Genomic DNA, 21,947 nt, shown 5'->3' with positions numbered 1-21,947 from the left:
GGTATTCCATGGTAACGCTGTCGACTTGTTTACCAGGTATTCTGGCTAACAAACAAACCAGGTTTATATTTAAACCTGGATCAGAAACCAGCTGTGCTTTTGAACTACTGGTTAAACTGGAACACCGGTCATCTAACTGCCGTTCACATCAGTAGCAATTTAATGGCTCCCCACAGGTAGGCTCTGTGGGGTGATCTTTTACTCCAGAGGGGGGAAAGGGACAGCGCCTGCAGTCCTGCAGCAGGCACTCATTTTGTTCAACCATCATCATCATCTTTCTTTGCAGAAGCTGCCTCACAGTAAGGGATCACCAAGGATGTGGTGGTCAGGGCACAGAGCAGCCACTGCTGATTCTTGGGCTTAACTCTAAAGATGCTGTTTTGCCCCCGGTCTTATCTTCCCCAGACTTCGTAATCCTTCATGGCTGGATCTGCACAGAGGTCCAGAATTGGTGTCTCACCTGCAGTGGCATCTAAGCCTGAACCCCAAATGGGACTACAACAGTTAAGCAGTCAGTGGTGCTCTACCTGCATTGGCCCGAGCCAGAATTTTCGTTTATTTGCAAATGAGAAACCAAATGTCTACAGCCTGTGAAGTCACGCAAGCTCAGCATGGATAGAATTATGCATGTCTTATAAACCAAATCTGATCCAGGCGCAGGCAGTAAAACGCCTGCTTTAGTAACATCACTCGGGCAGCCACTATGGCTGTTCGAGTACCACCGCGGTCGAGGTGAGCTCTCGACCTTTATCCCAGCTCCCGCCCACCCAGCGGTTCGAAAAGCAATTAGTTGCAAGTAGATAAATGGGTACCCACCCTTAGTAGGGTGGGGGGCACCCTGCCTGGCGTCGGATGGTCGGCGGCGACGGCGGCGAACGAGAACTCGGCTCGGCTCGGAGATCGGAGGTGGCGTGGCGAGATGGCGGCGGCGAAAACAGCAGCAGCAGCAGCAGCAAGCTACAGCGATCGCCATGGCGACATGGCGACCCCTGGTGGCTAGGAGAGAGGAAAACATCCAGACGGCTGCTGAGACGGGGCACGTTGATAACGTCAGACGCTGGCTCAGCGGAGCCAGAAGGACGTGGCTGGGACCAGCAGAAGACGCGAGTTGTGCACCCCATAGGAAGAACTATCCGGAACGAACAGAATGCCAAAGCCAAGTGAAGCGCCGAGTGCCGAAGCTGAGAAACATCCCAACCACCACCACAAGGGTGCTGATAGGTAACCCCTACCCCATATAACTCTGTGGCCCTAGTTAGGGAAACTCGTGTGATTAGCACCAATTGTAAGCCGCTCTGAGACCCTCTGTAAAAAAGAGGATTCGAGCGGGATATAAAGTTGAAGGTTAAATAAATAAATAAAATAAAATTTTCATTCAGCTTCATCAGCAGGACAACCCCGCGCGTGCACAGATTTAATGCTCCTACCGAATGTAAAACAGTGCATGGGCTGGGAAGCCAGGGTTGGTAACCGCTGCTCTAGAGCAAAAAGGCAGAGATTCCAACCAGCAAGCCCTAGAAATGGGCCGGCCAAGCTTAGCTCAAGCAGCATTCCTATGGAGCAGGGGTGGCCAAACTGGCTTGACATATGAGCCACACAGAATAAATGTCAGATGTTTGAGATGGCAAGACATGAACAAATATTACTGGTAAATATGCAAATTTGCTTTTTATTAACATTAAATGAGACTGCCAAAAATAATAACAAAAGCTGTAAAAGTAGGTATTGATAATGATATTTATTTGTCCAATGATATTTGTTTGCTAATGATATTTAGCTTCTCCAGCCGCCCTGCCGAGAGACGCACAATGTGTGTGAAAGAGCTACATGCGGCTCCCGAGCCACAGTTTGGCCACCCCTGCTGTGGAGGAAGGCAGCAAAGAGAAGAGCACAGCACGATGGAAAGCGGAGACCCGACGGATTCCAGAACCGGGAAGCCTCCAGAGATGCTGCGTGAGCCCCATTACGTAACCAAGGTCCACAAAACACGCACAAAGCACGCTCTAAGCAGCCAGCTCCTGGAGAGGAAAACAACCAAAGGGAGTTCCCCCCTCGCCTACTGAGCATCTGTTCAGTTCTTTTGCAGCCATGTGACCGGTGCCTCTGCACTGCAGCTTCTACCGGCAGCAGGCTCACTTGGTCAGCCTCGGAGATCGGAATCGAGATTCCGTTACACGGGATGCAGATCAAAGCAGCTTTGATGGCTTTCCCCCAAGAAGAAGAAAACCATGCGGGGGGGGATAAGAAACAGGAACAGCAAGGCCATCCCCAGTAGTGGCTCTCACAAAGCTGCTCTGTACCGGTGCCGTGAAAACAGGTTCTGACAGAGAAGAGATGGAGGGGAGGGAGAGAAACTTGGGCACAGCATTTTTCTTCCTTTAGAAATGAGCCAAGAGAGGGCAACCTGCCTGCAAGTCTTCAGCCTGGCCAAAGAGGCCTTCCCTCCAGCCCCTGATTTAGGGAGGCTGGTTGTGCGTACTCAGGTGCCATGTATGTGTGTCCCACCTCTCTCTTCAAACGAACACCCAAGGCCACTGACAAATATGAAACATTCTACTATAATGTGGACAGCCAGCAGTTAACAAAAAAAGGACCCGCTTCCAAGTTTGTTCGACAGGCAGCCAAGGGACAGGGCTTAAGCAAGTGGAAAAGCTCAGTCTAGAAGGCGAGGCCTCCCCAAAAGCCGTCATGAGTTTTGTAATAAATCTGGCATATAGCTGGCATGGTGCAACAGCTAAGAGTATCAGAGAAGGATCTGAGAGACCCAAGTTCAAATCTCCACTCTGCCATGGAAGCTTGTTGAGTGACCCTGGAAAACCCAGTGGGGCAGCCACGTTCATCTGTTGTGGCAAAACAGTCCAGTGGCACCTTAGAGGCTGATCACATTTATTTCACTACACACACAGAAACTCCACTTTCAGTAGCTCTGTTCACAAGTTACAGTGGACGCAAGTACAAACAGTGTACAGCTGATTTTTCCTCATTGTGTGGTTCACCAATTCTCATGTTATGTTCAACCCAGATACAGCTGAACGCGTGATTGAAACCGCAGATGTATCCAGGTACAGGCCCTCAGTTTCATTTATAAAGTCAGTATACGTTGGCTCTTTCCTACAAACAGACATATGCACTTGCCGACAGGATGTGCATGCGTTCACTGTAACATGTATCTCTCCTCTGACCACATACACCCATTTAACTTCCATACTAACCCCTCTTTTTTCAAGAGAAGTCTCTGTGACCTATGTAAGGAGATCTTGCTCTAATAGCTGGTTTGATAAGGACTGCAGGCAGGCTAAGGCAAATCTAATTAAGATCTTCAAAGCTTTTCAAAGTGCTCCAAATCCTATCCTAGCAGCTGAAATCCAAAAGAAGAAAAAAGAATACAAGGCAATTTTGAGAGCCAAAAAGTTAGCCGACTCTCAAACCAAATGGTTGGCCTTGATCAAAGCTGCTAAGGCAAAAGATAGCAGAGAATTCTGGAAACTGGTTTCGAATTCCAATAGTCAATTCTGCATGGTATCAGCCAGCAGGTCCCTCCATTGATACTTGGGGATGCGGCCTACCCGATTAGGAAGTGGCTCATAACTCCGTATACTGGAGCTCTGGATCGTCAACAGGCGGCCTTCAACAAGACACATTGTCGAGCACGCAACGTCGTGGAGCGCGCCTTCGGTAGGCTAAAGGCCAGGTGGCGTTGCCTTTCACTGAAGTTGCCAATCCAGGAGGAGAATGTAGTCCCCATCATTTGCCTCAAATTGTGTTCTTGGATGGCAACCGAACATATTCTTAATATTGAGCAAGCGGGCTTTAGTCATGGCCGCTCAACCCTTGACCATTGTCTGGTGCTGGACTATCTAATATATAAATATTCACAACATCAAAAAGGAACCCTTTTTGCTGCCTTTGTCGATATGAAGGCAGCTTTTGATTCAATTGACCGTGTGACATTATGGTCAAAATTGAATTCTACCACCATAGATAAAAGGCTTCTCCATTTGATAATAAAACTCCACAGCAATAACACTCTCCAGATAAAATATACCTCGGACGGTAGACTATCCAAACCTATCCAGTCAAGGAGGGGTGTCAAACAGGGCTGTCCGTTAGCCCCTTTTTTGTTTAATTTCTATGTGAACTCTCTTATTTCTGATTTGCGTTCCATTGATGTCCATGCTCCCAAACTTAATTCCGAATATAAAGTGCCTATTCTTATGTATGCAGACGACACAATTCTTTTATCTTTGACTAGAATAGGTCTACAGCGAGCACTTACATCCTTTTCCAGTCACTGCCAGAAAAATCTGTTATCAATCAATTTTTCCAAAACAAAAATAATGTGCTTCAATCAGAGGCCAAAAAAATACATCTGGAAAATTAAGGGGAACGATGTTGAGCAAGTTAAGTTTTTTAAATATCTGGGGGTTACATTGGCATATAACGGTAACCCCTCTGCTCACATTAAATCAGTGGCTGTTTCCGCAGAAAGATCCGCTTCTGCTATATTAAGATTCTTCAGAAAAGATGGTGCTCATTATATTCCAGCTGCCTTGAAACTTTTTTCTGCTAAAGTTTTAGCCCAAATGCGTTATGGGACACAAATTATGCGATTCACAAATCTTCAGGCGCTTGAACTGGTTCAAACAAAATTTCTGAGATCCCTATTTAATACTCCAAGATGTACTCCCAATGTCATGGTGAGACAAGAAGCTGGTCTCAATACAGTCGAACTGAATATTTGGATGCATTCTCTCTGCTTTTGGTTGAAAACCCATCTTCTCCCCACCGGGTTACTTCCTTTTTTATTGGCTGCATCGCCCTATCCTCACTGGTTCACTAGAGCCATTGATAAACTGAGATCTTTAGGACTAGACCCGTACCAACTTTTGGAAAGCGGCTATGCCAGGGCAAAATCTATTGTTTTCCAGCGCCTCAGAGATATTGAGCTACAAACATCTTATGCCGCACTTCCGCCTCTTTTCAAATCTCTGAAATCCAAAATTTTTATGTCTGCCCCTTTATACTTAGCTAATATATCCAACCCGAATCACAGATGGGCCTTTTCCAGAGCCAGATTTGATACTTTTCCATCTGCAGTTCTTTTTGGAAGGTTTCAACGCATCCCCAGGCATTTGAGACTATGCTCATGCCCCTCGGAGTCAATAGAGACCCTTCCCCATATATTATTTCATTGCTCCTATTATGCAGAAGAGAGAGCCCTTTTAATTATGCCCTTGATAAGGTCATTTAGGTTCCAAGGACAACCAGTAATCCAGTCTGAGGAACTTTTGCTGAAATACTTACTGGAGGACAAATCCATGGCAATATCAAGGAAGGTTGCTAAATTTCTTTTTATTGCAATTATAAAGCGTAAGCACCTCCTTAATACTCCTCATGATGTCTCTTCTCTGTAACACTTCTCGATAACCTGGAGATTGTTTTTGATTTTGTATGCTGTTTGATGGGTCTTTGACCGTAATAAACTGATTGATTGATTGATTGACACTGTAACATGTAAACAGAGCTGGTAATCAGACCGCTGGCGGAGTTGACAAAGAGAGTGGGGAGTTTTGGATGACCTTGTGCCAGTCACCCACACTCAGTTTAATATACTTTACAGGGCTGTTGTGAGGATATAATGGAGGAGAGGTCCATCGGGGAGAACTGTGTGATGTAGTAGATGAAGTAAACAAAGAAAATAAATATTCCAAGAGACTTACTTTGCACTTTCCCAGATTTAACCTCATTTGCCAAGTTGATGTCCACTCACCCAGCCTCGACAGACTCCTCTGGAGCTCCTCACAATCCTCCTTAGTTCTCACCGCCCTGAACAATTTTGTGTCATCCGCAAATTTAGCCACTTCACTGCTTACTCCCAACTCCAAATCATTAATGAACAAGTTAAAAAGCAGTGGACCAAGTACTGATCCCTGTGGTACCCCACTGCTTATCACCCTCCACTGTGAAAACTGCCCCTTTATACTCACTCTCTGTTTCCTATTAATTAGCCAGTTTTTGATCCACAAGAGGACTTGTCCTTTTATCCCATGACTGTTGAGCTTATTTAGGAGCCTTTGATGAGGAACTATCAAAAGCTTTCTGGAAGTCAAAGTAAACAACATCTGTTGGGTCTCCCTTGTCCCCATGTTTGTTCACCCTCTCAAAGAACACTGGCAGGTTAGTGAGACAAGATCTTCCCTTACAGAACCCATGAGAGTACTGCTCTCAGTCCCTCACTCTTTTTCCTTCCTGCCACTCCTTTTCTTACTCGCTCTTCTCCATGCCTGTCCCTTTCTTTCTGCCCCCCTCATCACTCTTTCTCTCTGTTTCTGCCTCCCACCCCATCATTCTCTCTTTTTGCCCCCCATCACTCTCCCGGCCCCCTTCCTGTTTCCTCCACACAGAGCAGTGGTGGAAGTGGTGCTCCCAGCTGCCCACCTGCTTCCTCCCCCCCCCAGCAGCAGTGGTGGCTCTCTAGGAATTACAATGGATCTCCCAACTACAGAGATCAGTTCCTCTTAAGGTTGCCAGCTCCAGGTTGGGAAATTCCTGGAGATTTGGGAATGGAGCCTTTTTCTCCTCCTTTTTTATGAACAGCAACCCTCTGAAATAGGTTAGGCTGAAAGTAGGCAACTGTTCCAAAAATCACTCAGTGAGATTCCACAACATGATGGGGATTTGAAGCCGAGTCTTGCAGACTCAACTCTAAAGCTCTAACTGCTAAACTACCCTGGCTTTCGGGGAGTATTTGCAGAATACTGAAGGAGTATGCTTTTTAATTTTAAAATGCTTTTTAACAGCATTTTTGCCCTGAGGGATTTTCTCTTTATTTATTTTTTTTAAGGTTGGATGTTGGGGTGGGAGTGGGGAGACTGTGGCATTCTGCTCTCCACAGTAAGTAAATTCTGTCGCTGTGCTGTCTGTCTTTAAAAAGGCTGTTTGCAAACTGCTTTCTTTAAAACTCTTGCTTTTAAAGGGGGGATCTGTGTGCGTGGAAGCCGTGGCTGGCATTCTCTCTCTCTCTCTCTCTTTGTGTGTGTGTGTGTGTGTGTGTGTGTGTGATTCAGCTTTTCATCTATTGCTAGAACTGCTGGGGGGAGGGGGGTCTCCCTTGCTTCTAAGACTGCCTGCTTGCTTGGAGCTAACTTTTAAACACTCGCCTATAAGGCTTGTCTATAAAATTTCCTAAAGATTTTACCTCTGTGGGGCATGGGGGTGGGGTGGGGGAAGGGGCTCTCTCATTCTGCCTGTCTCCTTATCAGCTCCCAGCAGAACAGGACCTCTCCCACAGGGGGCCAATGCTGCACAGTAGGACTTTTTAAAAGGACACTTTTTTCCTTTGCCACAAACCAGCTGCTTTTGCTCTGTGGGGCTTACAGAGGGGTGGGGTGGAGGTCTCCTTGCTCTGTCTCGGTGGGGCTGGGGCTCCACAGGGGGTCCTGGAGAAGATGGGCCAGTCTGCACTAAAACTGCGCTAATGTTTGGCTCTGGGGCTTACAGAGGGGAGGCTGGGCATGTCTGTAAAGTGTAGAACCTTTTTCCTTTTGGCTCTCTGTGAGGAGGGGGACATCTCTCTGGGGTGGGGGCTCCCTGGAGCCGGCCAAAAGACCCCTGAGGGTCTGCACTAAGACCCCTGCACAGTCTGCATGAAGCAGGGGCACAAATCTAAGACAATGGCCTCATACAATGTTAGCACAAGTATTGTACCGTTTTCACACATTCACAGCAGAAAGCCTGCCGGTTCAAAGCATTCCCCAGTCACAAACACAATCACAAAAGGCCCCTTTGCATCCATAAAAGATTCAAAACACCCAGGGACTCCATTTTTCCCAGCCCCCAACCCACGGCCGGGCACTACACCCTTGGGGGAAAGCCGACACGTGGCCACCATGCTTCCCAGAGCTGCCAGCTGCCGCCCTCCTCTACCAGCAGGGCCTCAGGGAGGCAGAACGTCCGGTGGAGAGGGGCACTCATCAAAGTTTGATTTTGACAGAAGGGGCATACCTTACCTCCTCCCCCCCCCCAAGAATTGCCAGATAAAAGATCACCTGCTGCATCCATCTTATTAATTTAAATTAGATTTCTGAACGAAGATGAAATTTTGTACCAGAGTAATTCCTTTGACAGAGCTTAGGCTAATCTATCATTGAATTAATTCCAGCCAACTGGGAAATCCCATTTGTTTAGGAACAGGATTTGAGCCAACATTATCTGAAAGCCATCACTCCTCCTAAGCACAACACTTGATCTCTATCAGAAGCCCAGGCTCCTGCTACCACAGGACAATTCTTTTTCCAGTTCTCATGAGCATTGATTCACTTCCTGTCATCAGCCTCAGTACTTAGGCACAAGACTTGGGTGACAAGTAAAGGTTTTTGTTTATCTTTTAACTCAGGTCAACTTATTTCCCAGAATCCAGAATGCCTTGTGGGCATGACGTCTCCCAATGGGGAACAGCAACACCAAACACAACAGAAAACGAAACAGATCCATATTGGTAGAAGGCAAATAAGACTCAAGATGTCACGACAGAGCCAGTGGGGCAAGGCAGAGAAAGGGAGTTCACAGTCCAGTCCGAGAGTCAAGCCAGAGAGAGAGCAAAACAACCAGAGCAAAAGTCCCCATACATAAAGCCAGGCCGTAGTCAGAGCGTTACCGAGAGTCAGAGTCCAGATAGGCAAGCGTTTAAGTCAGGGTGCAGAGCTGAGGATCAAGAGCCAGGGGGTCGTCAAAACGCGGACTGGAGCCAGGAGCCAGGAAGTCAGTCAGTAGCCGGATATCAGGAACAGAGTCAGAGGTGCAGAGCTTCTGGTCCGAAGGACGAGTTTGCCAGCACGATTAGGCTTAGCCAGCAGTCAGCGACCTATTAAAATAGCTTGCTTGGTTGTTAACTCATTAGTGCCTCATTAGCACTGCCTTGCAAAGTCATTGATCCTGCTAGAACTCCGAGCTTATTGATCTCCAACCACACAAGCTTGCCTCTTTGTGTCTGGTTGCCAAGTCCCGGTGTCTCCAATCCCTCAGCCGGTCGACAGGTGATGAAGAATCGTGTGGCGTGCTGCTGGGGCCAGGCACTGCCTGATCGGTTTCAGGTGCAGGCTGTTCTGGTGGCTGGTGCTCATCCTTTCTGGTACTTAGGTTTGACAAAGACTCCCGTGCCTCCGATGGTGTTCAAGACATGGAGTCTTTAGTTGCAGAGCTCCCAGGCATGACACAAGATCCCAAGTGTTACTGCTGTATTTTTGTTATAAAACACTGCACCAGTCAGCCAACTTAGCATACATGACTTGTCATGCAGTCACCAGAAAGCAAATCTTTGTCACTTGCCTGCAGGAATACCAGGAGAGGCAGGTCCATCAAGCAATTAGGTGATCATGGACTGCCTCCCTTCTCCGCTGATGGTGAACCAACCCTTGCCTAGAGTCCAACAATGTCTATTTGAGGACTTCGAATACATGATACTCCCAAGACAGGTTGGGTCACACATGCACAACTGGACTCACAGTAAGGCATACATCGTAGGAACTTACCTTAAACAGCTCTTGTTCACTTGACGGTGTGGTGGAGAGAAAGAGCTGTAATGTTTCTACCCTCAGTATCCACCAGAGTGCTCTCACTCTCTACTCATATAACCAGCGCACACACTGCCAAGTGAGACCTGCCCCACTCAGAAGCTGGAACAAGGAAAAAGGTTTTTGCCAAGAGAAACCGAACTTTCATGGTACGGTTCCCTCGCAGTTCTCTAGTGCTCTCAAGAGCATTGGGAGAAAGGGTTTTCCCTTTAGTTGAACTGGAGCTGCTATGCAGACAAATGCAATGGCCTCTCATCATCTCTTGCCTAGAACGCCCCATGGATGGGGTAGCCATGAGTTGGCTGTGACATGACTACATGTTCTTCTTTTTCTCTTTGGTAGCTGCTGCCCCTTCCTGGGTTCTTTACCCTATTTCCAGTTTGATGCTAGGACGAGCATCAAACAGGGCTCCTTTGGTAACATTAGCTACAGCAAGCTGCAGAGGCAGAAACCCAGCCAGTCTTTTCATAACTTCAACAAACACAAGTTTTAGAACAAAATTTGACTCCAGTGCCACCTTTAAGACCAACAAGGTTTTATTCAAGGTATAAGCTTTTGTGTGTAAGCACACTTCTTCAGATACAAGCTTTATTCTACAGAAGCTTTATTTTAGTGTCAACATCACTAAAGCATACACAAGCTACAGAGCTTATGGTGCAGGAAAGGAAATGAAAAAGAAAGATTTCTAACCTAACATGGAAACTACAGTACTTACTTACAACTTGTATTGCATACAGGACATTTTTGCTCAATTTGGCTACAAGCTACAAAGCACAAGGTCACAGTTTGAAGAAGATTTCGAAATAGGATATTAGCCGCCCAGCATTCCGTCACTGCTGTGTTTTACTGCTGTGGGGGGGGTTGTGCATTACAGTTAACATCTCTGTACGCTGTTCACTGCTCTGTTTTTTGAGCATTACAATTTATGTCTCTGTACAATGCTCTGCTTTCATGTACTATAACTCATATTTCTGCCTTACGTTATGCTAATGACATATAACATGTTTGTACATTTTTTGACTAGTCATTAGTACATTTCATGTCTGTTTTGCTTTATTATACATGCATTATTTGCTGTTTGCTTTATAAACATTTGTAATCCTCTGGTGCTTTGCACATCTTCTCTTTTCCAGTCAGAGGTTTCTCCTCCATTTTTGTATATCCACTTGTACGGCCAACTAAGATAAAGTTTGCATCCTGTGCATTTTATGTGGAAAAAGCCATACCAAGACCATGCTTGTAAGTAAATATGCAACTGATTCCACTGCAAGACACTTGGTCAAGTCTTCACATCTTCAGCACTCTATTCACTGCCTCTGCACCACATTTGTTTCAAGTTGCCATTTCATTACAGCTCTTTATGCAGAAATTGACTATCTCTGCCAATTGTATTTCTCCTTGAAGCTCACAGAAGTCCAATTGTAGCTAAAACTGGTATTAGAACCATAAACCACAGTTTCCTGCACGGTTCAGTGTCAGCCATAAGACAGGACTCACTTTGCCTTACTCCTTCTGATCTTGCTGCCTCCACAGGAGAACGGAACCAACAGATAGATGTATTCCATGCCACTAACTTTCTGCATTTAAGGAGATTGATTTGTTATAATTATTTACTTGAGAATCACCCCACAAATTCTACTCCAGCACTTAAGAAACTAATTTAGTATTAAATTGAACCATTTGGCATTAAGACAATTAGTATGAGTATCAGGCTAGACTATAAAACATATCTAGAGAAACTTTAGCATATGGCTTTCTTCCACATTTAACAAGTGCATCAAATTTAATATTTTTAATGTTTATTATCTTTGGAAATAAATGGTTTGTTGCATATCCTTCATTCTCCTAAAACCCAGACTTCTTCTTTTTTTATTTCATAAAGGCAGATCATACCATATGAAATCTGACTACTGATCAAGGAAGAAGAGTAATGTATGGAATCCATATTCCGTTTTCTGACTAAGCCTGACAAATAACAGATGCCAATCTGATGAATGAATCTACTTATTCACAAAATTACTTTCCCATTTGAGGAAGCAAGATTTGCTTTACAGAACTGAACTGTCAAGTGCCCTTAATAGATTATCCCAGGCTTTCTCTTGGGCAAACTAAGCTCCTTTAATCCACACATTTTTTTCAATGACTGGTCAAGAGTCAGCTTGGCGGGAAATTTTGAACTTGCACCTTAAATTCTGTTGGCTGAAGTCCCAGGCTACAGAAAAGTCCCTAAGTATTTTAGCCCAGGGTTGCAATTCCACATCAAGATTTGGGGGAAAGGACACAGAGCCTGTCAGTCTACGCAAAAACTTTGGAACTGGGAGGGTGGCAAGATCCGGGAGTCCGTGTTTCCATCTTGGACCCATTCTATTCCTAGGTAGAGGTGATAAGGAGAGGCTAGGTAGCAGAATATTTTTTTCTGTTTCTTTGTAGAGTTCTGCCTAAAACCTGCATGTTTATAGATTGTTCTCAAGTATCTGTGCTTTCCAGGATTTATGTGATGTTATTTTGTTTTTCCATGTCCGTGTTCTTTGAGTTTGGTTACTGAAGACTGCTTGGAAGAATCTCACATTTCACCAAGCACTGCTCTTTTATGCTAATTAGAGGGAGTCCAGTGCTAATGGGTAGCTCTGGCACAGAAATACACAGAGATGGGGGGGGGGGAAGCCCCTCTAACACAAAACACACAGAAACATCTGGTCTGCGAGGGAGCCAGAATCACAGATAGAGAAATAAGTCATCTTATTGGTGGCAGCTGATACCATGGAAGCATCCCAGACAGGGAAGGAAGGAGTCCCTTGTTCTCTGCTGGATTGAAGAGATTTTTTTTTAAACTCCAGGCCCCTTTCTTGGTTTTCCGTCAACTGAGACTGCAGGGCTGAGCCCCCAGTAGCAGAACAGAGCAGGACAGCCAAAGGACACTGGAAGCCAGGCAGGTCTACAACAGCATCCATTCCTGCCACCATTTTGTTCATTCACTCTGCCCACCATCATGCCACAGAAGTGGCCGAGTCTTGCCTGGTAGTTACCCCTCCCATTGAGAAATAAGAAGTCATCTCTGGGTGGAAGGCTCGCCATATAAAAAGCAAAATCTTGCATATAACTTAAACCTGCAGCACATAAGGCCATGTCTTTCTCCCTGCAGCTTCACTTCTCTTAGGAAATGAGAATCACCACAGGTACTGCCACATTTATTTCACTTGAGAGTCAGCCATATGCCAACTAGAAAGTGGTTCGGGGGGGGGGGCTTGCTACACCCCACTCAAGCTGCTCAGAGGGCATCTTGGTAGCTAAGAACCTGCCTTCCAATCCCCCAGGTTCAGAAGTTGCCCACTACCATTTCAAATACGCTCTTCTCAGTCTCAGGTTGTTCTGACATGCTGTCAAGTTGTTAGACACCAGAACAAGAAGCTCCTGTCCAATAAAACAAGTCTTCCTCCAGTAGTCAGACATCCTTGGGCCCTTATAGGTGAGTAATACAGGCAACCAGCCAAAATCCACTTTCCAATCGACAGATGAAGCCTTTAAAATATTACTGGCAATTATTAGAGAGGCCATTAGCAGGCTACGGAACACAAGCTGGCTGCTGGATTCATTTGGTAAGAATTCTCTGTTTTACATCCACTGCAAATGCAAAGGCATCCATGCTGGCAACAGCATCTATGATGGTGCCCACACAGGAGCTTCTTGTCCACTTTCCTTTGTCAGCCACTGTTTCCCCTGCATCTTTCACCCCACACCACTGTAGGACATTTCTTGCTTTCTTTTTTTTATGGTAATTTCTATAGCGTTAAAGCGCCGCTGCATGTTTAAAGCCCTCAAAAAGCCTTCCATGAAACCAGCATCCGAGGACACTTCGACTGTTCTCCAAAGACTGTAAAGAGAACAATATGAGGGCAACATGGTGTGGGGGGATGGGGGACAAAGCTCCAGTTTGGAAGCGAAGATGGGGGGAAATGCTCCCGTGGAAGCAGCCATAAATCCTTATGGCTATTCCATGCGTTATATATTTTGGAGAAACACAACGGCTGTCTAAGGGGGATTTTATTGACATGTCTTTATAAAATACACTTTTCCTCCTAGTTTAAATGAAACAGCCTTTCATCACTTGTATTATCCGCACCAGTATCCAACAACACATTCTGAAGACTCAAATGCTCTTAAGATGGGTGGTGGTTTCTACCAATTTGCCCCCCCCCCACGACTGCAGACCTGGACTTTAGCCCCTATGCTGATCCTGGGATAAAAGGACTCAGGATCCCAAAGCAGAGTACAACATCATTGCCCCCTCCTCTGTTCAATCCTTCCAACAACCCTGTGAGGTAGTTTAGACTGAGTGACTGGTCCATAGGCTTCCGCGGCAGAGTGGGGATTCCAGCCTGGGCCTCCCAGATCCTAGTCTGCCCCCACTATGACCCCCTCATTTAATTAGTCTATGTGCAGTTTCCTTACAGTTAAAAAAACGACTGCTGTAGAAACCAACTGAAACTGGACTCAAAGTTCCCATGTGAATTTTAAATAGCTACCTAAATACAGTCACCCTTCTAAAATGATGCTGAAAAGTAGGGTTACATAATGGATTGTTCTCTATTATCAAAAGGGATCTAGTGACATCTTAAAGGCCACTGGATTGATTGAGCCATAAGCTTTCATGGACTAAATGTATAAAGCATATCCTTTGCTGGTAAACATAGACAGGCACGCATCTAGAGGGGGGGGTGGGAATGTAAAAATGGGGTCAAAAGAACTTTCAAGATGTCATCAGATCTCAGAAGCTCAGCAGGGCCAACCCTGGCAAGTACCTGGATGGGAGACCCCCAAGGAATACCAGGGCCGGGATGCAGAGGCAGGCAATATCAAGCCACCTCTCTGAAATATCCAGGCCCCACGAGGGGTTGCAAGAAGTGTGCGTGTGCACACAAAGAACTTTCAAATGGAAGAAATACAAGCTGTGACATTTCTGTATAATACACAAATGCAGTGATCATTCACAGTAAATTGGTACTAAGTCATGCTAGTCTTTTTAAGCTACTTTAACACCAGAGCCAGGTGAAAAAGCCTACTCTTTATCCAGACCTTGGTGAAAACATTCAGTCTTTGATTAACACAGTCAGACTTCCTGTTGAATACAGTTTAACTATTCAGACCTCCAGGACTATAAAGACAAGGGGTTTTTTTTGCATAACTATTTTTAATTGAGTTAATGAGAAGAGCTGTGACTAAGTATTCGCCTACAAGGCCCGGGGCCCAGGCTCAATCCCTGGAATCTCTAGGAACAAATATCAGAAAGGACTTCCCACTGCCTGAGACTCCAGAAAGCCCACTGCCCACCAGAGAGGAGGATAAGACTGAGCTCGATGGGCCCATGGCTGGCATCAATACAAGGCAACTTCACGTTTAGAATCGGGTTGTCAGCCACTTTAGTAGAAAGGCAAGATATATATATAATTATATTTCAATACACAAAAAACCACATGCTTGTCTATTCTGTCACATACCAGCAGTTGCCAAAAACGTCTCTCAATAGCTTGCGCTGCACATCCTCTTTGTAAGACAATCAATGGGCACGGAACAAAAATTAAGAAGGACAGACACTGTCAGTCTCCTTGGACTCTCCGTTTTTAACTGTTGGGCTGATATAGTTAACTGTAAACCATTTAAAAAGAAGGATAGGAAGACTAGGCCTGTTGAACCAGTCTGACTGAACATAACTAGGCAAGACACTGGATGCTCCCTGAATGGCTCTCCACCATTGGGGGGGGGGGTTCGGTTCCCTTGCTAAACACTCTCGATAGCCCCTCCCACCACCAATGATTTTAACTCTTGCCCCACAAGTGCACAATTGTGCAATCCTCAAAATAAGTCCTGAGCCTCCCTGAGCTGCCACCTATCCCACTGGAGAAAATATACAGGCTGCATGCGTGCTTCTCCCAGGGGCAAATGGCAGTTCCAAAGGACATGGTCTAAATTAAGACCTTTTGAGGCTGTCCTTTACCAAGCAAAAAACGTACTGGAGAGTCATCAATGGATCTTCAAGAGTGTTGTTTAAGTCTTGTATACCCAAGAGTGTGGAATGACTCGACAAGAAGTTGTTCTGGGGGCTTCTGATGGGATGGAAAAGAGTGAAAATGTAAAAGATGAACCATACGTCTCCTACTTAGTTATGGGGTTGTGCTTAGAACTCAGAACACAAAGGCAACTTTTTTAAAGGACTTTTTGACCTTTGAACTACAGTTCTCAAGAGAAAGGACTCTGTTTTTAGATGACGCACTTAGCAGGTACCATCTCAGAAGCATTCCCTGCTGTGTATTAAAAAGACAAAAGAGAGAGAGAGAGAAAAGAGGAATGTCTCTTCTTAGAAGCCACCTTCCATCCCCAAATTTACAAGGGCTTACATTAAAAGCAATTCAAATCTGCTTCTTGACTAATGGAGGAGGCATCAAGGTGACTAGTAACATAACAAAATTCAATTAAAAATTTTAAAATATAGCAAGTAAAATGACAAACTTCAACAGCAACAATAAAACCCACGTAAACCTAGTCTTGTCCCCTTGAGTGGCAGTGAACAAGTCTTTGCCCTCAACCACATGAAGAGGAATGCCCATATCCACTCTGACAACACAATCGCCAGACGTAACACCACCAGCCATAACCATCTCAGGTTCGTTTCACTTGTTCATTTCTAATGCTATAAATGCCATCAAATGTCAGCAATGCCCTTCCACTCTCTACATTGGACAAACAGGTCAGTCCATAACACAAAAGAATAAATGGACATAAATCTGACATTTAAAAACACAATACACAATAACAGTGAGAGTACAACAAAGTTTGAGCCCAGTGTCACCTTTAATATCAGCAAAGTTTTATTCAAGGCATGAGCTTTCGTGTGCACGCACACTTCCTCAGATACAATGAAGTGGAACGTACCAGTCCATACATAAAAGGCAGAAGTTAAGCAACAAATTAATATACAGCATAATTAAGATGTTTTAACAGATGCAAACAGGAACAACAAGCTAAGTTTATAAGGTCATCATTGTTTGTCAGAATTGGAGATAGATGTGTAAACGTGTCATTATCAGAGGCCATTTCGGGGGGTATAGCGGGGGATCGCAGTTCCCCCGGGTAAGGTACGGGGGGCGGGGCACATGACAAAGCCCCGCCCCCTGCTTCCGGCCGCCCTGCTTCCGGCCCTCATTCAGCCAGGAGGAGGCAGGAGAAGAGGGAAGGTAAGTTGCTTCTTCCCTGCCTCTCCCCACCCCTGCCTGCCTTGGGGTGTGGCCTTATGACACACTTCCGGTGATGGCAGGGGGTGTGGCCTTATGACACACTTCCGGTGATGGCAGGGTGTGTGGCATATGTTAATGAGTTATGCTAATGAGTTCCCCTAGCTCTTTTTCTACGAAACGACCTCTGGTCATTATTAATTGTGGAGTGCTAAGAGTAATTGCCTTTTCCTCTGCATAGCCAGCCCCCCAATCTCAAACAACTACTCACCATCCAATTTGAACATGGACACGGGTTCCAGAGCTTGCAATAAACCCAGATGCCAGACAACACAATCATTGGACCTAACATCAACTTCACTATTTCAGGCTTATTCACAGGCTCATCTTCTAACACTCTATATGCCATTAAATGCCAACAATGCCCTTTGGTTCTCTACATAGGGCAAACAGGTCAAACCCTACGCCAAAGGATAAATGGACACAAATCTGACATCAAGAATCACAAGACTGAGAAACCTGTAGAACACTTCAACCTTCCAGGACATTCAATGGGTGTCCTCAAAGTAGCTGTTTTATTGCAAAGAAATGTCAAGAACAGACTAGAAATGGAAATTGCTGAATTACAAATTATTACAACACTCGAACATCCCCCCCCCCGGACTTAACAGGGATTCTGGTTTCTTATCTCACTGCATATGCTAAATTTATTCAGTCCTTACATCTGTATTCTCACCAAAAAGGGCAATACATCCCCAGGCAAGCCCAACCTCATCAGAACTTGGAAGCTAAGCAGGGCCAACCCTGGCAAGTGCTTGGAAGGGAGACCTCCAAGGAATACCAAGGGCTGGGATGCAGAGGCAGGTAATAGTAAGCCACCTCTCTGAAACACCCAAACCCCACTAGGGATCACCAGAAGTCAACCATGTCTTCCAGGCACACAAAATACTCATACACACAAAAAAGGAGGGCTATACATCCTCTTTATTTTAGTGTATTTCTTATTTGCAATAATAGATTAGAATAGTGGCTGTAATGTAATGCAACAAATATTAGAATAGTATATTGGAATGCATTTCTGTGGTCTGGTAACAGAGGAGACATAACACTACACTACAAATTGCACCCCCTCAAAGAATAAGATGCTATTACATGCTTGAGAGGAGACAGATGGAGCATAACAACAAGATCTCAGGTAAGTACTCTTAGCACTCCACAATTAAGAATGACACATCTACACATCTATCTTAAATTTTGACATATTTATTTGCTTCACTGTTTCTCCCGTATTAAATCCAAACAATGGTGCCCTTTTAAACTTAGCTTGTTATTCCCGTTTACATCTGTTAAAACACCTTCATTATGCTGTACGCTAATTTGCTGCTTAACCTCTGCCTTAAATGTATGGACTGGTAGATTCCATTTCATTGTATCTGAGAAAGTGTGTAACACATGAAAGCTCATTCCTTGAATAAAACTTAGTTAGTCTTTGCCACTGGACTCTAACTTTGTTCTACTGCTTCAGATCGACATGGCTACCCATCTGGATCTATCTTAGGGGGAGTACATTTTAATCTTCCAAGACATTCTATTGCTGACCTAAGATTGGCAGTCCTCAAACAAAGAAACTTCAAGGGGAAATGACAATGCGAGACTGCTGAACTTGAGTTCATTCACAAGTTCAAAACAATGGAAAACACACACACATACCGCCTAGGACTGAATAGGGACACAGGATTCTTATGTCATTACAGATGCTAATTGTCTGCCCCCTCTGCTCTAATCAAGCTGATTACAATACGAGTGCCTTCTTTTCAACACTCCTCCCACTTTCTGACTGGGATATAAAGACTCCAAGATCTCCATCTCAACTTGTGACGAAGGGAGCTTTGAATCCTGAAAGTTTATACTCCGAAAATGCTGGTCTCTTAAGGTGCTACTGGACTTGACCCTAACTGTTCTATTGCACACCAACACAGCTACCTCCTGAAACTAGATATTTCAAGAGCACGACTGCATCTTCTGTCTGTCTTGCCATCCCCAGGCTAAATATACCTAGTTCCTTTGTCTCTCTTAAAACTTTAATTTTAATGTGGCCTTAGTTAGGGTTCAAATGTGACTAGCACCCCACATGTAAACCGCCCAGAGACCCCCACGGGGGTTAGGGCGGTATATCAAAATCGAAGTAATAAATAATAATAATAATTAATAATAATAATAAATGCATTCCCACTAATCTCTGAATTTGACGTGGTTAACCTGCTCTATACACAAGGGTCGTCAGTCATATTCTCATTCCCTTTTCAGTCCTCTTTCAAACAAGTTGATCAAGTACAAAACTACAACAATTCATCCTCCCAGAAAGCAATCAGTGAAGTACAACAGCACTTGTACCTTCCTGACTTCTGCTCCTTTATCATTGTTATTATTTATACAGCACTATCAATGAGTCTGGTGCTTTATTAAATGCAAGACAGATCCCAGCCAGAGGAGTTCACAATCTAAAATCTGACACAGGGCCTGTAAAGCAGAGCTGTTCCACCAGGCTTTTGGTTGAGGCGGCGGGCGTTCAACCCTGCTGGCCTCCCCTGTTCATGGCCCCTTCCCAGTGCCATTCTGCTTAGAGCTTTTATTCACCTGACATGAGGCATGGGTCCTTTCTGTTATTGTTTATTGTGCCATCTGTTGTTTTATTGGTTTTATCGCTTTTATTGTTTTATGAATCTTGTAAGCTGCCCAGAGCTAACTCGTGGGATAGGGTGGGGTATAAATTAAAGATGATGATGATGATGATGGGAAGGCAAGAGAGACAGAAACCAAGGTAAACCAATACAAATAAGAGTTTCATTTCAGTTACAGGGCCATTTTTAGTAGGGGACAGGGACTAAGGGTGTGTGCTAAAGGTGTCTTTAAACTACTGGTGCTAGCAATACAGCAAGAACACAGCCTACACTAACAAGTCTTCTTTCCTTACTGCAAAGGAAACCTGGTCACTTTTGCTATCATCCATCTATCCCTTTTTATCCCGCACCTTTCCTCCAAGGAGCTAATTATACCACAACACAGCTCTAAAAACACAGGAAAGGCAGACCTGCCAACATTCATATTAATTGCATTGAAGTTGAGTCCATCCTCTCAAACAGTAAACGCACAGTGCACTATCATAGGCTAAAGAGCTTACCTCTAGTAGATCAGAAATAGAAGACAGAGCATTAATTTGAGAAAAAGAGAGGGCCCTTATTACAGTAAAGCGCTGGACAATTAAGGATCCAACCCTGAGTCCCCTTACAAGAAAGCGCATATCACAAATGGACATAAAGAAGCAGAGACTGGGGCTCTAAGGATTTCTTTTCGAAACATCAGTTGAGATCGCTGCCTTAAAACAAGCTTTGGAGGGGGGAGCTGTAGCACGCTTGCTCTCTTGAAAGAGTTGTGAGCAGATACAGGTCTTTTAGTCACTCCATCAAGAAAGGAGAGAATCTGATCTCCCAGTAAGGCTGCCTCCCAATGGCAAATGACCACCTTGACCACTACGAAATAACAGGCTTTAGTACAACAGAAGGACAGGGCAGAATTGGTATAAAGGAAACATGCTCTATCCTTCTCGCATTTCCACTAGCCCCAGGCTACATAAAATAGGGTAGTAGACCCAAAACTACATAGATAAAATAGACTGTATAGGACAGAGTATACTAGCCACCGCACTCATATCATTATGCATGTCTTTAGCACTTCTCAATACAAAGGGTACTTCACAAATCTACTCTTGTTTTGATCCCAGATTAACGGTAATCCTTCCCTCCTTCACCCCTGCCACAGTTACACACTCAGAGATTAGGGGCCCATCTACAAAGGGAGAGGTGGTGGCAAAGCTGTGATAGGTGGGAGGATTTGACATTCACTGAAACGGGGCTAAGCATGACATCTGCGGATGGGAGGTATAGTTGTTTTTAAGGAACGGGACACACTTCATGGGCAAGTCCTTAAAAAAAGAAAAAGAAAAATATCTTCTCTTTCCATCATCATGGAGGAAGGAAGGGGAAGTAGCAGAGAGAGGAGTCAAAAAAAACAAACCTGGGGTGAATACAGCAAGCCGTCACTCAGGTTTTAATTTTCAGCCAGGCCTCTCAACAGGAGGACCGGCGGTCGCCTTTAATCTCCTAGGACACCATTCAGTCCTTACTAGAACACGGGAGGAAAAGAGGCCCCTTGATCGTGTGAAGAGCGCCACGAAAGAGTCTCGCAAAAATTTAGGGAGAGTGGAAGGAGTTTCTAAACAGCAATTCCGGCCCCGACCCTTTCAATAGGAGCCTGTCAATGCTGACGAGGAGCGCCACGAAGGATACCCTCCGGGTCCCCCCACCTACTGACACCCTCTCTCCCTTTGGGGATCTCCACACCTTCCCCCGCCGCCGCCGCCGCCGCCTTACCTGAGTCCCCGTAGGGCTGGCAGGACAGCGCACGCGTGTCCCTCCTCGCAGCTCCAGGTAAAGCGAGACGAAGGCGCGGAGGAAACCAGAGAGAGGAGGAGGACGAAGCAGCAAACACACTCCCCGGCCAGGCCCCGGCTCCGCCCTCTCGCCGCCTCTGCTCCCAGCCCCGCCCCCTCCCTTCCATCAGACGCGCCGTGCCGATGTCATCGCGCCGCTGGCGGTACCCTCCCTTCCTGGTTTCCACGGCAACTAGCGCAGACCTGCCTCCTGTGTTGGGCAGGCCGGCGTGCGAGAAGTCTGGCGAACGGGCTGCGGTCCGTGGAAGTCGGAAGTCGATCCTGCCGTTCAGTGGAATGTACTGCAGAGAGTCGCCCGATAGGCAGCCCTGCCGTGCGGCCCTTGGAAGTGGGGGTAGTGGGGTTTGTGGAAGTGTGAACTGCTGCAATGGATTGTCAGATATGCGTGCAGAACTGTGTGTGGTCACTTGGAAGAAAGCCCCACTTGAGTTCATTGCCGCTTGTCCTCAAGGAAATCTGTGTAGGATTTTAACCCGGATTGTAATGCGTTTTTATCCTTCCTCCTGAGAGGCAATACCAGCTGGAGAGAGTGTTTTGGGTCCCCCACCCCCTTTTCGTTCAGAAGGTACAGTTTTAATACGTCGTATAACGTCGTATAACGGCACTAAGAAAGCAAAACCAACTTGGCGACAAACCAGT

General features: G+C 45.4%; 1 protein-coding gene across 3 annotated transcripts in view; it reads right to left on the bottom strand.

Moving 5' to 3' along the window:
- Positions 1-21,372, bottom strand: part of MICU1 (mitochondrial calcium uptake 1) — a 267,507-nt gene extending 246,135 nt beyond the window's left edge. For all 3 annotated transcript variants that reach the window (XM_015410185.1, XM_015410186.1, XM_015410187.1), the window contains exon 1: positions 21,229-21,372. The gene's annotated coding sequence lies outside the window, so the exon portion shown is untranslated. The remainder of the gene's footprint in view (positions 1-21,228) is intronic.
- Positions 21,373-21,947: the final 575 nt, after the last annotated feature.

Source organism: Gekko japonicus, unplaced genomic scaffold (assembly GCF_001447785.1).
Source record: "Gekko japonicus isolate JY-2015 unplaced genomic scaffold, Gekko_japonicus_V1.1 scaffold889, whole genome shotgun sequence".
NCBI classification, from domain to species: Eukaryota; Metazoa; Chordata; class Lepidosauria; order Squamata; family Gekkonidae; genus Gekko; species Gekko japonicus.
This window is presented reverse-complemented; position numbering and strand designations above follow the sequence as displayed.